This window comes from Cornus florida, unplaced genomic scaffold, assembly GCF_030987335.1.
Source record: "Cornus florida cultivar Cherokee Brave unplaced genomic scaffold, ASM3098733v1 CherokeeBrave_3.0.0_Hap2_Chr01, whole genome shotgun sequence".
Classification (NCBI taxonomy): Eukaryota; Viridiplantae; Streptophyta; class Magnoliopsida; order Cornales; family Cornaceae; genus Cornus; species Cornus florida.
The window spans coordinates 7,600,316-7,611,851 of record NW_026775571.1 but is presented as its reverse complement, the minus strand read 5'-3'; the positions used below and the strand labels follow the sequence as shown (position 1 = coordinate 7,611,851).

General features: G+C 36.2%; 1 pseudogene; it reads left to right on the top strand.

Annotated features, from left to right (window-relative positions):
* Positions 1 to 782: 782 nt before the first annotated feature.
* Positions 783 to 881, top strand: LOC132283495 (small nucleolar RNA R71; annotated as a pseudogene).
* Positions 882 to 11,536: the final 10,655 nt, after the last annotated feature.

The window sequence follows — 11,536 nt, the reverse complement described above, 5'->3', positions numbered from 1 at the left end:
TTCTAGCTTCGCAATGGATTGGAAATGAGAATGAAGTAATTGGGTATTTGCCTCTAAAATATCCAAAGCAGTTAACACTTTTTCCTCAAAAGCAGGACTCTTAGAATTTCCTTGAGAATATGAAGGTTGATTAGGAAAATGAGAATTTGTAAATTGGTTACCATGTGATACTTGGAAAGATGATCTATAACCTTGGGAAACATGACTTTGCATTGGGGGCGGAACATACTTGCCTTGAAAACAACTTTAGGGAGGGTTTGACCCTTCCCCTTGGTTATTCCAAAAGAAGTTTGGATGGTTCCTCCACCCGGCATTGTAATGGGTGCCATAGGGATTATTCCCTTGGTTGACAAATGCGGCATTCACTTGTTCATGGTGCTCGCTTTGCACATGTCCATGGGGACAATTGGAAGTAGAGTATAAAACACTAGAATAAGTCATGCAAGCTTCATTGGAAACATGATGAGTATGACTAGGGGAGGAAGACACTTGATTCACCAAATTTTGATTGATCAAACCTTTGAGATAAAGACTTGACCTCGGTGGCTATGTCATTGGAATTGTTAACTTGATACAAGCTGACATTCTTCCGTCCACCTAGATTTCTACCATTTTTGGAAGACAAGGATCGATGCATTGAATTTTCACTCATGCTCTCAATAAGACGCCATACATCATCCTCATACCTATCAAGATATGAACCACCCATGGAAGCATCTACCATTCCTTTAAAATTATCTGACAAACTTTCAAAGAAAAATTGCACCAATTACCATTTAGGAATGTCGTGATGTGGACACTTCCCAAGTAAATCATTTAAGCGCTCCCATGCCTCATGAAAAAATTCCCCTTCTCCTTGAGAAAATTCTCTAATTGAAGTTTTTATTGCATTGGTCTTTGAAACCGGGTAGTACTTTTTCAAGAACTCTTGTTGCATTTATGCCCAAGTAGTTATGGAAAAAGGCCTAAGATTATTGAACCAATATTTTGCCTTATTTTTAAGGGTAAAAGGAAAGAGTTTTAATCTCAAAACCTCTTCTGGCATGTCCATGTATTTCACGGTAGAACACACTTCAAGAAACTCATCCAAATGTTTATAAGGTTCTTCACTTGGAAGTCCATGATAATTAGGAAGTATTTGAATAGTTTGTAGTTTGATTTCATAATGGTGTGCTCTAAATGGGGGAAGTTGAATGCATGTAGGTGCATTATATTCATTTGGCACATAATGATCTCTCAAAGCAAGAGGAGGATTTACAACCGGTGGCACTACATGAGCACCTTGATTGCCTTGAATAATAGGAGGTTGTGGTGGAACAAAAATTGGCCGAGGCATTCCCAAGGGAACATGGCCTTATTGTTGTGGAATGAAGGGCCTTGGCATGCCTAATGGTACTTGAATGTGGTGATGATGGTGCACATTAGGGTGGAGGATACCTTGTTGGTCGATGTGACCAAGGTCCTCCACATGGTCCTCATTAATGTCTTCTATTGATGAAATGGAATGACAAGAATTACCCCTTCCCTTAGGATTGCAAACAATGGATTCAAGATTCAAATTAAGTGGGATAAGAGTAAGATTTAACAACCTACGACCATGCATGCACTAACAAAACAAACAACAAAACAACAACAAGCAACTAACAAGCACTTCTCCTCCTCAACAAATCAATCAAGAATCATCCACATACAATGATCCCATACTCCCATGCTTTAAACAATATGTAAGAAAAATTAATTGCCTCCACGCGGGCTCACGATCTATCTAATAAAATAAAACTTTGCCTCCACGCGGGCCAATGATTCAACTAAGGAGAGAGTTTAGAAAAGCTCATAAAGGGTCCATAAGCAACTTCAAGTTATTTTTCAATTTTTTCTTTGCCTTGCTTGCTTTCCAAATTTTTTATTTTTAGCTTTTTATGTTTTTGGTTAACTTTACTTGGATTGCTTCATTTGCTTTAGAATTTCCCTTTTGCTTTACTTTCTTGGCTCAATACACCTAGCCAATCAAGAACAAATACAATAAGTAACCAAAATAAAATAAAAATAAAGACAAGATCAAAAGAGTACTAATTCCTAATTGATTTCCAAAATACGACGTTGCTAAAATCCCCAGCAACGGTGCCAAAACTTGGTGTGTGTCAAGCATTAATTGCAAAAGAAGTGTAGTGTAGCCAAGTTTAAATTTGTAGATTGCCACTACCACTACTAACTATTAAAGTAGTTAGAGTGAGTAGGGATCGTCCCAAGGGAAAATGGAGTGTTTTTAAGCTTGGAAATCAATTTTGGATTAGTATGTCGAATGATCAAAAGATGATTTGATTAATTAATTAAACTAAGACTCAATTAAAACAATGCAAGTAAGAAATAATCTAGAAATTAGGGAAAGATATAGGAAAGAGAGGTCTTGCGGCTTAGAGTTCACCACTATGTTTCACTTCACCAAGTACTAGCAATTATATATTAATGGGGAAATTTAAGTTGTAACTTTTATGTGTGCTACTAATTGAAAACTAAGCATGGATGGCAAATAAGCATAGATTGTCTAATCATTCTTGTGAGTAGCACAAACTATCAAATAAGACCATTATCCATTCAATTAAACCATAATTAGTGCACACATAAATATCTAGAGACATGCACTATTTGCATTCATAAGTATAGAACATCAAACAAGAAGAATGGATTGTCCACCTACCTAAGAAATTAAAGCAATTACACTACAACTAGGCCAGAGACATGGAAATTAAACTAATTAAACTAGAGATGTGGCACAATCCATCAAGAAATAAGTATGAACCACCAAATAAACCACAAGAGTGTTCAATTAAGCACCATACTTTGATCATCACTAAATTAACAACATCAACTGTGACGGCCCAAGTTTTTCAACCCGGTGCGTCAGCGATGAACTGAAAGATGCCCCGATAACAAATCTGAAATGCAGAAGCAAAAGACAAAACAATGGTCTCTAGAGATACAACATGGCTCTAAGACACCATTATGACCCTCAACGAGGTCACGGAACCCAAAGGAATCAAATGGGGAGGAAACATTTCAAAAATGAACAAGATTGAACCTAGGGGAAAAAACATCATTTCCAGCTTAAAAATGGGTACCACTGAGCACACCATTGGAAAGACAACAAAAAATTAATAAACTTAGACTCAAAAATCGTTTGATTCGGAGTCCGGATGAAGAAGATATGGCTAACGGAAGAAGGAGGGGCAAAACGATCAAAAAGGTAACAACCAAGAACATTTAACTGGTTAGGAGACCTTCCTAACCAGTTAGGAGGCCAAAAATCACAACATATACACTGCCCACACTAACCGGTGGTTACGAGACCCCATCTAAACGTATAGATGTGCAGGGGCAGTAAGGGTGCGACCCAAAAACCTGGCAGCAGGGGTTTTTCTGGAAAAAAATGAATTTTTGAATGCCTAGATGACATTTTCTGGAAAAACACAAGGAAGAAACCCCCCTCAAAATTGAGTTTTCTAATGAAACCCAAGAAAAATAAAAAAAATACTCACTATGAAATGCCCAAAATGCCCTCCCAAGAAAACTGGTCCAGAGGGTCCAAAAAGCTGCTAAATTTAAAACTGAGAGCTGAACTTCGGAAGCGATTTCCTATGTCAAGACGACATTTTCTGGAAAATCACAAAAAATAAACCCCCCCTAAAATCATGTTTTCTATTTAACCATGTGAAGAATGAAATTTATTTCTCAAAGAAAATTCCCAAAATACCCTTAGGTCAGAATATGCAACAAAAGTGAAAAATGAGTCCGTAGGAGGCTCATTCCACCAAAGAAGAAGCTTTGCCCGGAAATGACCATGTATATAAACATAACTTACCTAATAAGATGTGTTACAATGGTCCATGGCTCAAGAATATGGCTGATACAAAATATGACCCACCAACGGCCAAAATACCAAAAATGTAATTTGGAATGAAAACTTGGAATTCAAAACTATGACATGACTTCAAAATACCGTTTGGCTTTTGGCCACACCTCATATATGTTAAATGAATTCTAGATAATGAATTTCCTACACAATACACGCTCCGGTGCAAAATAGCATACTAAAACGCATGAATTTCATATAATCTCATTAAAGGCAAAAATCAACATCCATGACATAAATGTGATTCTAAAAGAAGTTTGGCCCTTGGCCTCATGTCATATACATAAAATGAGAATCAAAAGTGTGCTTAGGCACATATTACAAGTTTCGAATCAAATATACACATTAACAATTAGGACTACAATTGGTATTTCGAGCCAACCTTCACAAAAATGGAAGTCTTCAAGTCCACAAGTCATCCAAGCATAATGGAAGTCTCAACTTTAATTCTTGTACCTAAAATATGCCCCAGTATCATAGAGATGAGTAACATAAAGCTACTCGTAGGAAATGAGCATGCATCGACCTACGTTTTACAAGTTTACATGATTTAATCACTGTGGTTCATTCCACCTAACGTCTATGTCAAAGGTGAGACTCAAGGAGCATCCTAACTACCTAAGATCATTTCAAGCATCAATCACCTCATTTATGCAATTTTAGCAACATAGGGTCATACTTACATAAAGCAACAACATAGGAGCATGCTTACACAAAGCAACAACATATAGATTCTCAAGGTTATCAACTTGAATTCTAAAATGCAACATCAACTAAATATAACAATTTAGCATAATTAGAATATCTAATACCACACATCAAAACATAGATTCTCTAGGTTATCAACTAGAAATCTAAAAGTGTGAAATCAACTAAATATATTAATTTAGTATAGATGTACTTAACAACATCAAAATCGCCAACAGCCAAAACCACAAATCAACAAGGTAAACATGATTGTCAACTTGGAATTGAATGCGAAAACAAATAGTGGAAGACTTGGACATCACGCTCGAAATTCTGCCGAGACCTCAATGGTTATTCCAAGCACTAACCCGTAGGGAAGACCACCCTAAGTGCGCACTATCTCAATGACTTAGAGGACCCATGTCCCCGTACTAAAGCCAAACCCTAGCCATCTCAACTCAACAATGTTCCAAGATTCCAAAATAAGCCAAATAAGTTCATAACTTATACATATTACTACTACATAGTAACAAGTTAGCAATATAACTCTCAATTGTGCATAATAAGCATTTCATATCCATAATGCTACGAAATCACCAGCTAACAATATATTCATATAGAAACATACTCTCATGAATATAAATTTAACGACAATGCCCTTCAATGCATATAACACAATCAAGTGAATACTTCACAAGTCTAAATCAATGATCTTAAAATAGAAGCACCTTCTAAAACATGATTAAATCCATGGATAAACAAGATAGAATCTAATTACATCAAAATAATTAAACTCTCTAGATTTCAAATCATTTCCAATTGGCCCCAATTTAATATATTCTAATAGACATATCATGGTCATTACATATATCCCACAAAAGCTTAATTAGGCCCATGAAACCACAAAATTAGATTTTAATTAATTCTCTTAATTAAAGTCTCTAAATTTTCAAACTCAACTAAGTGCTCTCAAATTAAAGTATGTTAACAAACATGCCAAAACTTAATTTAGAAGCATAATATAACTCAATTTCATGCCAGGTACGGCCATGAACTTTAATCTTTCACAAATGATAAATATTAATTAAAAAGAGCAATTCTTATTTAATTAATCCAAATTTAATATATGTTAACCAACATGTTAAAACAAGATTTTCTACCATGCCACAATTAAAATCAAAGTTATATATCATCATGAATTTTAAATCTTACACAAAGAATTAAAAATTACTAAATTTTTAGATTTGATACAAGGCACATATATAAGTTGTATAATCATGCTAAACACTCAATACAACACACACAAAAGCCTAAAATATTCCCTACCTCCATTTGAGATGAAATCTCAAATCCCCACCAAAATAAATCGGCTCCGAATCCGACGAAACTCCTAGGTTTTGTCGAGGACAACACCACGAACATGAATCCCAAGGAAGCCCCAACAAAAACACAACTTGACTTCAAACCCGAACTCAAGAAATGGCCAAAACGAGATTCCAATTGGTTAGAACCGAAGGCCTCGCCAAGGGGAACAATAAACACTAAGGCATTAAGGTATTTCATTGAAGGGAAGAGGCTCAAAAGAAGAGAGAGAAGATGGCATCCATGGCTGCCTCTAGATCCGGCCAAGAGAGAGGAGAGAGAGAGCAAAAATCTGATTTTTCACTTAAAGGCCCCCTATTTATAGAAAAACTCAAAAAGTGCCCCGAACGGGCCCCGCCGGGTCCGAAAAAGTGAAATTTGAGCATTCACGCTCAAACGGCAAAACTCCGTGAACGAAAAAGATTTAAAATGAGAAAATATGAACAAAGAAAGAAACAGCGTAGAAAACTGAGTCCCGAGCAGAGAGTTATGCCCAAAACAAGTTTGGCGCAAACTGGGCCAAAAGCCCTGAAACTGGAAAACATCGTCCAAGGGGAAATTCTAAGAGTTCACAACTTGACAAAATGTGAAAATGAATCCCATACGAGGATCCAGGCTCAAAACAAGGCATTGAGCAATAACTTTCATTAATTGCACAATGACCCCTCCAAAAAGTGAAAATTGCAAAACTGCCCCAGAATGAAAATATATTCCAAAAGATATTTTCTTAGATACCCCTGAAATAAAATATCTTCAAAAGATATTTATGAAAAATACCCCAAGAAAAGAAAATGTTTCCAAAGAACTTTGCATTTATGCCCCTATGGACACCGAGAGCAACCAGAGTACTTTCTCACAAAAGTAAAGATACGTATCTCATTGAAACCACTGAGAATGAAGATACATGAAGTTAGAAACCAACTCCGAACACAAGAAGTGTGGTTACGGGTAGTGAGATTCTTGCATCATTGATTGATGAATTCTTGCGTAAGACTCTAACAATCGAACCTGAATCTAGAGGTGACACTACAAGTGACACTAACAGTGCAGTGCTCTCACTACCCGTAACATCAATCAATCGACTTGATCCCAAAATCGTCATCACGCAAGAATTCATCAATCAATGATGCAATAATCTCACTACCCATAACCACACTTCTTGTGTTCGGAGTTGGTTTCTGACTTCGTGAGAAAGTACTCTGGTTGCTCCCGGTGTCCATAGGGGCATGGATGCAAAGTTCTTTGGGAACTTTTTCGTTTCTTAAGGTGTTTTTCATAAATATCTTTTGAGGATATTTTATTTCAAGGGTATCTAAGAAAATATCTTTTGGAAGATATTTTTATTCTGGGACAGTTTCGCAGTTTTCACTTTTTAGAGGGGTCATTATGCAATTAATGAAACTTATTGCTCAATGCCTTGTTTTGAGCTTAGATTCTCGTATGGGATTCATTTTCACATTTCGTCGAGTCGTGGACTCTTAGAATTTCCTCCTAGACGATGTTTTCCAGTTTCAGGGTTTTTGGCCCCGGTTTGCGCTAAACTTGTTTTGGCCATAACTCTCTGTTCAGGACTCAGTTTTCGACGCCATTTCTTCCGTTATTAATATTTTCTCATTTGGAATCTTTTTTGTTCATACAGTTTTGCCGTTTGAGTGCATCTGCTCAGATTTCACTTTTCCGGACCTGGCGGAGCCCGTTCGGGACACTTTTTGAGTTTTTCTATAAATAGGGGGCCTTTAAGTGAAAAATCAGATTTTTGCTCTCTCTCTCCTCTCTATTGGCCGGATCTAGAGGCAGCCATGCCTGCCATCTTCTCTCTCTTCTTTTGAGCTTCTTCCCTTCAATGAAATACCTTAGTGCCTTAGTGTTTAATGTTCCCCTCGACGAGGCCTTCGATTCCAACCGATTGGAATCTCATTTTGGCCATTTCTTGAGTTCAAGTTTAAAGTCAAGTTGTGTTTTTGATAGGGCTTCCTTGGGATTCACGTTCGTGGTGTTGTCCCCAACAAAACCTAGGAGTTTTGTCGGATTCGGAACCGATTTATTTTGGTGGGGATTTGAGATTTCATCTGAAATGGAGGTAAGGAATGTTTTAGGCTTTTGTGTGTGTTGTATTGAGTGTTTAACATGGTTATACAACTTATATATGTGCCTTGTATCAAATCTAGAAAGTTAGTAATTTTTAATTCTTTGTATAAGATTTAAAATTCATGATGATGTATAACTTTGATTTGAATTGTGGCATGGTAGAAAATCTTGTTTTAACATGTTGGTTAACATATATTAAATTTGGATTAATTAAATAAAAATTGCTCTTTTTAATTAATATTTATCTTTTGTGAAAGATTAAAGTTCATGGCCGTACCTTGAATGAAATTGAGTTGTATTATGCTTCTAAATTAAGTTTTGGCATGTCTATTAACATACTTTAATTTAAGAGCATTTGGTTGAGTTTGAAAATTTAGAGACTTTAATTAAGAGAATTAATTAAAATCTAATTTTGTGGTTTCATGGGCCTAATTAAGCTTTTGTGGGAATATATGTAATGACCATGATATGTCTATTAGCATATATTAAATTGGGGCCAATTGGAAATGATTTAAAATCTAGAGAGTTTAATTATTTTGATGTAATTAGATTCTATCTTGTTTATCTATGGATTTAATCATGTTTTAGAAGGTGCTTCTATTTTAAGATCATAGATTTAGACTTGTGAAGTATTCACTTGATTATGTTATATGCATTGAAGGGCATTGTTGTTAAATTTATATTCATGAGAGTATGTTTCTATATGAATATATTGTTGGCTTGTGATTTCGTAGCATTATGGATATGAAATGCTTATTATGCACAATTGAGAGTTATGTTACTGACTTGTTACTATGTAGTAGTAATATGTATAAGTTATGAACTTATTTGGCTTATTTTAGAATCTTGGAACATTGTTGAGTTGAGATGGCTAGGGTTTGGCTCTAGTACAAGGACGTGAGTCCTCTAAGTCATTGAGATAGTGCGCACTTATGGTGGTTTTCCCTGCGGGTTAGTGCCCGGAATAACCATTGAGGTCTCGGCAGAATTCCGAGCGTGGTGTCCAAGTCTTCCACTATTTGTTTTCGCATTCAATTCCAAGTTGACAATCATGTTTACCTTGTTGACTTGTGGTTTTGGCTATTGGCGATATTGATGTTATTAAGTACATCCATACTAAATTGCTATATTTAGTTCATTTCACACTTTTAGATTTCTAGTTGATAACCTAGAGAATCTATGTCTTGATGTGTGGTATTAGATATTCTAATTATGCTAAATTATTATATTTAGTTGATGTTGCATTTTAAACTTCAAGTTGATAACCTTGAGAATTTATATGTTGCTGCTTTGTGTAAGCAAGCTCCTATGTTGTTGCTTTGTGTAAGCATGCTCCTATGTTGTTGCTTTTTGTAAGCATGACCCTATGTTGCTAAAATTGCATGAATAAGGTGATTGATGTTAGGAATGATCTTAGGTAGCTAGGATGCTCCTTGAGTCTCACCTTTGACATAGACGTTAGGTGGAATGAACCATAATAATTAAATCATGCAAACTTGTAAAACGTAGGTCGATGTATGCTCATTTCCTACGAGTAGCTTTATATTACTCACCCCTACGATACTAGGGCATATTTCAGGTACAAGAATTAAAGTTGAGACTTCCATTATGCTTGGATGACTTGTGGACTTGAAGACTTCCATTTTTGTGAAGGCTGGCTCAAAATGCCAATTGTAGTCTTAATTGTCAAATGTGTATAATTGATTCGAAACTTGTAATGTGTGCCTGAGCACACTTTTGATTCTCATTTTATGTATATGACATGAGGCCAAGGGCCAAACTTCTTTTAGAATCACATTTATGTCATGGATGTTGATTTTTGCCTTTAATGAGATTATATGAAATTCATGCGTTTTAGTACACTATTTTGTACTGGAGTAAGTATTGTGTATGAAATTCATTATCTAGGATTCATGTAACATGTATGAGGTGTGGCCAAAGGCCAAATGGTATTTTGAAGTCATTTCATAGTTTTGAATTCCAAGTTTTCATTTCAATTTACATTTTTGGCATTTTGGCCGTTGGGGGGTCATATTTTGTATCGGCCATATTTTTGGGCCATGGACCATTGTAGCACATCTTATTAGGTAATTTACATTTGCGTGCATTGTTGTTTCCGGGCAAAGCTTCTTCTTTGGTGAAATGAGCCTCCTACAGACTCATTTTGCACTTTTGTTGCATATTCTGACCTAAGGGTATTTTGGGAATTTTTTTTGAGAAATAAATTCTGTTCTTCAAATGGTTGAGTAGAAAATGTGATTTTGGAGGGGGTTTCTTCTTCGTGTTTTTCCAGAAAATGTCGTCTTGGCATCGGAAATTAATCCCGAAGTTCTACATTCTGTTTTTCAATTTAGCAGCTTTTTGGACCCTCTGGACCAGTTTTCTTGGGAGGGTATTTTGGGCATTTCACAGTGCTTATTTTTTTGATTTTTCCCACTAATCACATAGAAAACTCGATTTTGAGGAGGGTTTCTTCTTTGAGTTTTTCCAGAAAATGTCATTTTGGCCCTCAAATTTCCATTTTTCCCGGAAAAACCCCTGCTGCCAGGTTTTTGGGTTGCCCTTTACTGCACTCTTCACATGTAAACGGTTACGAGGGGTTTCGTAACCGGTTACATGTGCATGGGCAGTGTTTTGGTCATGAATTTTGGCCTCCTAACCGGTTAGGAAGGTCTCCTAATGGGTTAGATGTTCTTGGTTGTCATCTTTTTGACCGTTTTGCCCCTTCTTCTTCCGTTAGCCATATATTCTTCATCCGGACTCCAAATCAAGTGATTTTTGAGTCTAAGTTCATTAATTTTTTGTTGTCTTTGCAATGGTGTGCTCGGTGGTACCCACTTTTAAGCTAGAAATGATGATTTTGCCCCTAAGTTCATTCTTGTCCGTTTCTGAAACGTTGCTTCCGCATTTGTTTCCTTTGGGTTCCATGACCTTGTTGAGGGTTACATTGGCATCTTAGAGTCATGTTGTATCTCTAGAGACCGTTGTTTTGTCTTTTGCTTTCGCATTTTGGATCCGTTATCGGGCCATCTTTCGATTCATCACTAACGCACCGAGTTGAAAAACTTGGGCCGTCACACACAAATAGAGTGACAAATGAGGAAAAGACGGAATAGGGAAAAAGACAAAAAGTGAATAGTGTCAAAAAACGAAAAATGTAGGAATGACTCGGCTCTCAAAGGAAGTTGTCAATCCACAGAAAAAAGTCTCAGAAATCACTCCAGAGCTCCCGAGACGACACTAATCGACAAGAAACCAAACTCAGAAGGGAAAAGACACAGAAAAAAATTATCCAAAAAATCTGGGTCATTACATCAACACACATAGATATACATCAATTTCATTAAATCTAGAGACAAATACATGAACATCAATTCTAGCATACATAGACATATGGATAGAACTAAATGATCAATTAAAAGCATTAATCCATACAAATCAAGTAAAAATTACAACATCTATATTTATTCATGATCAAAACATCTATTA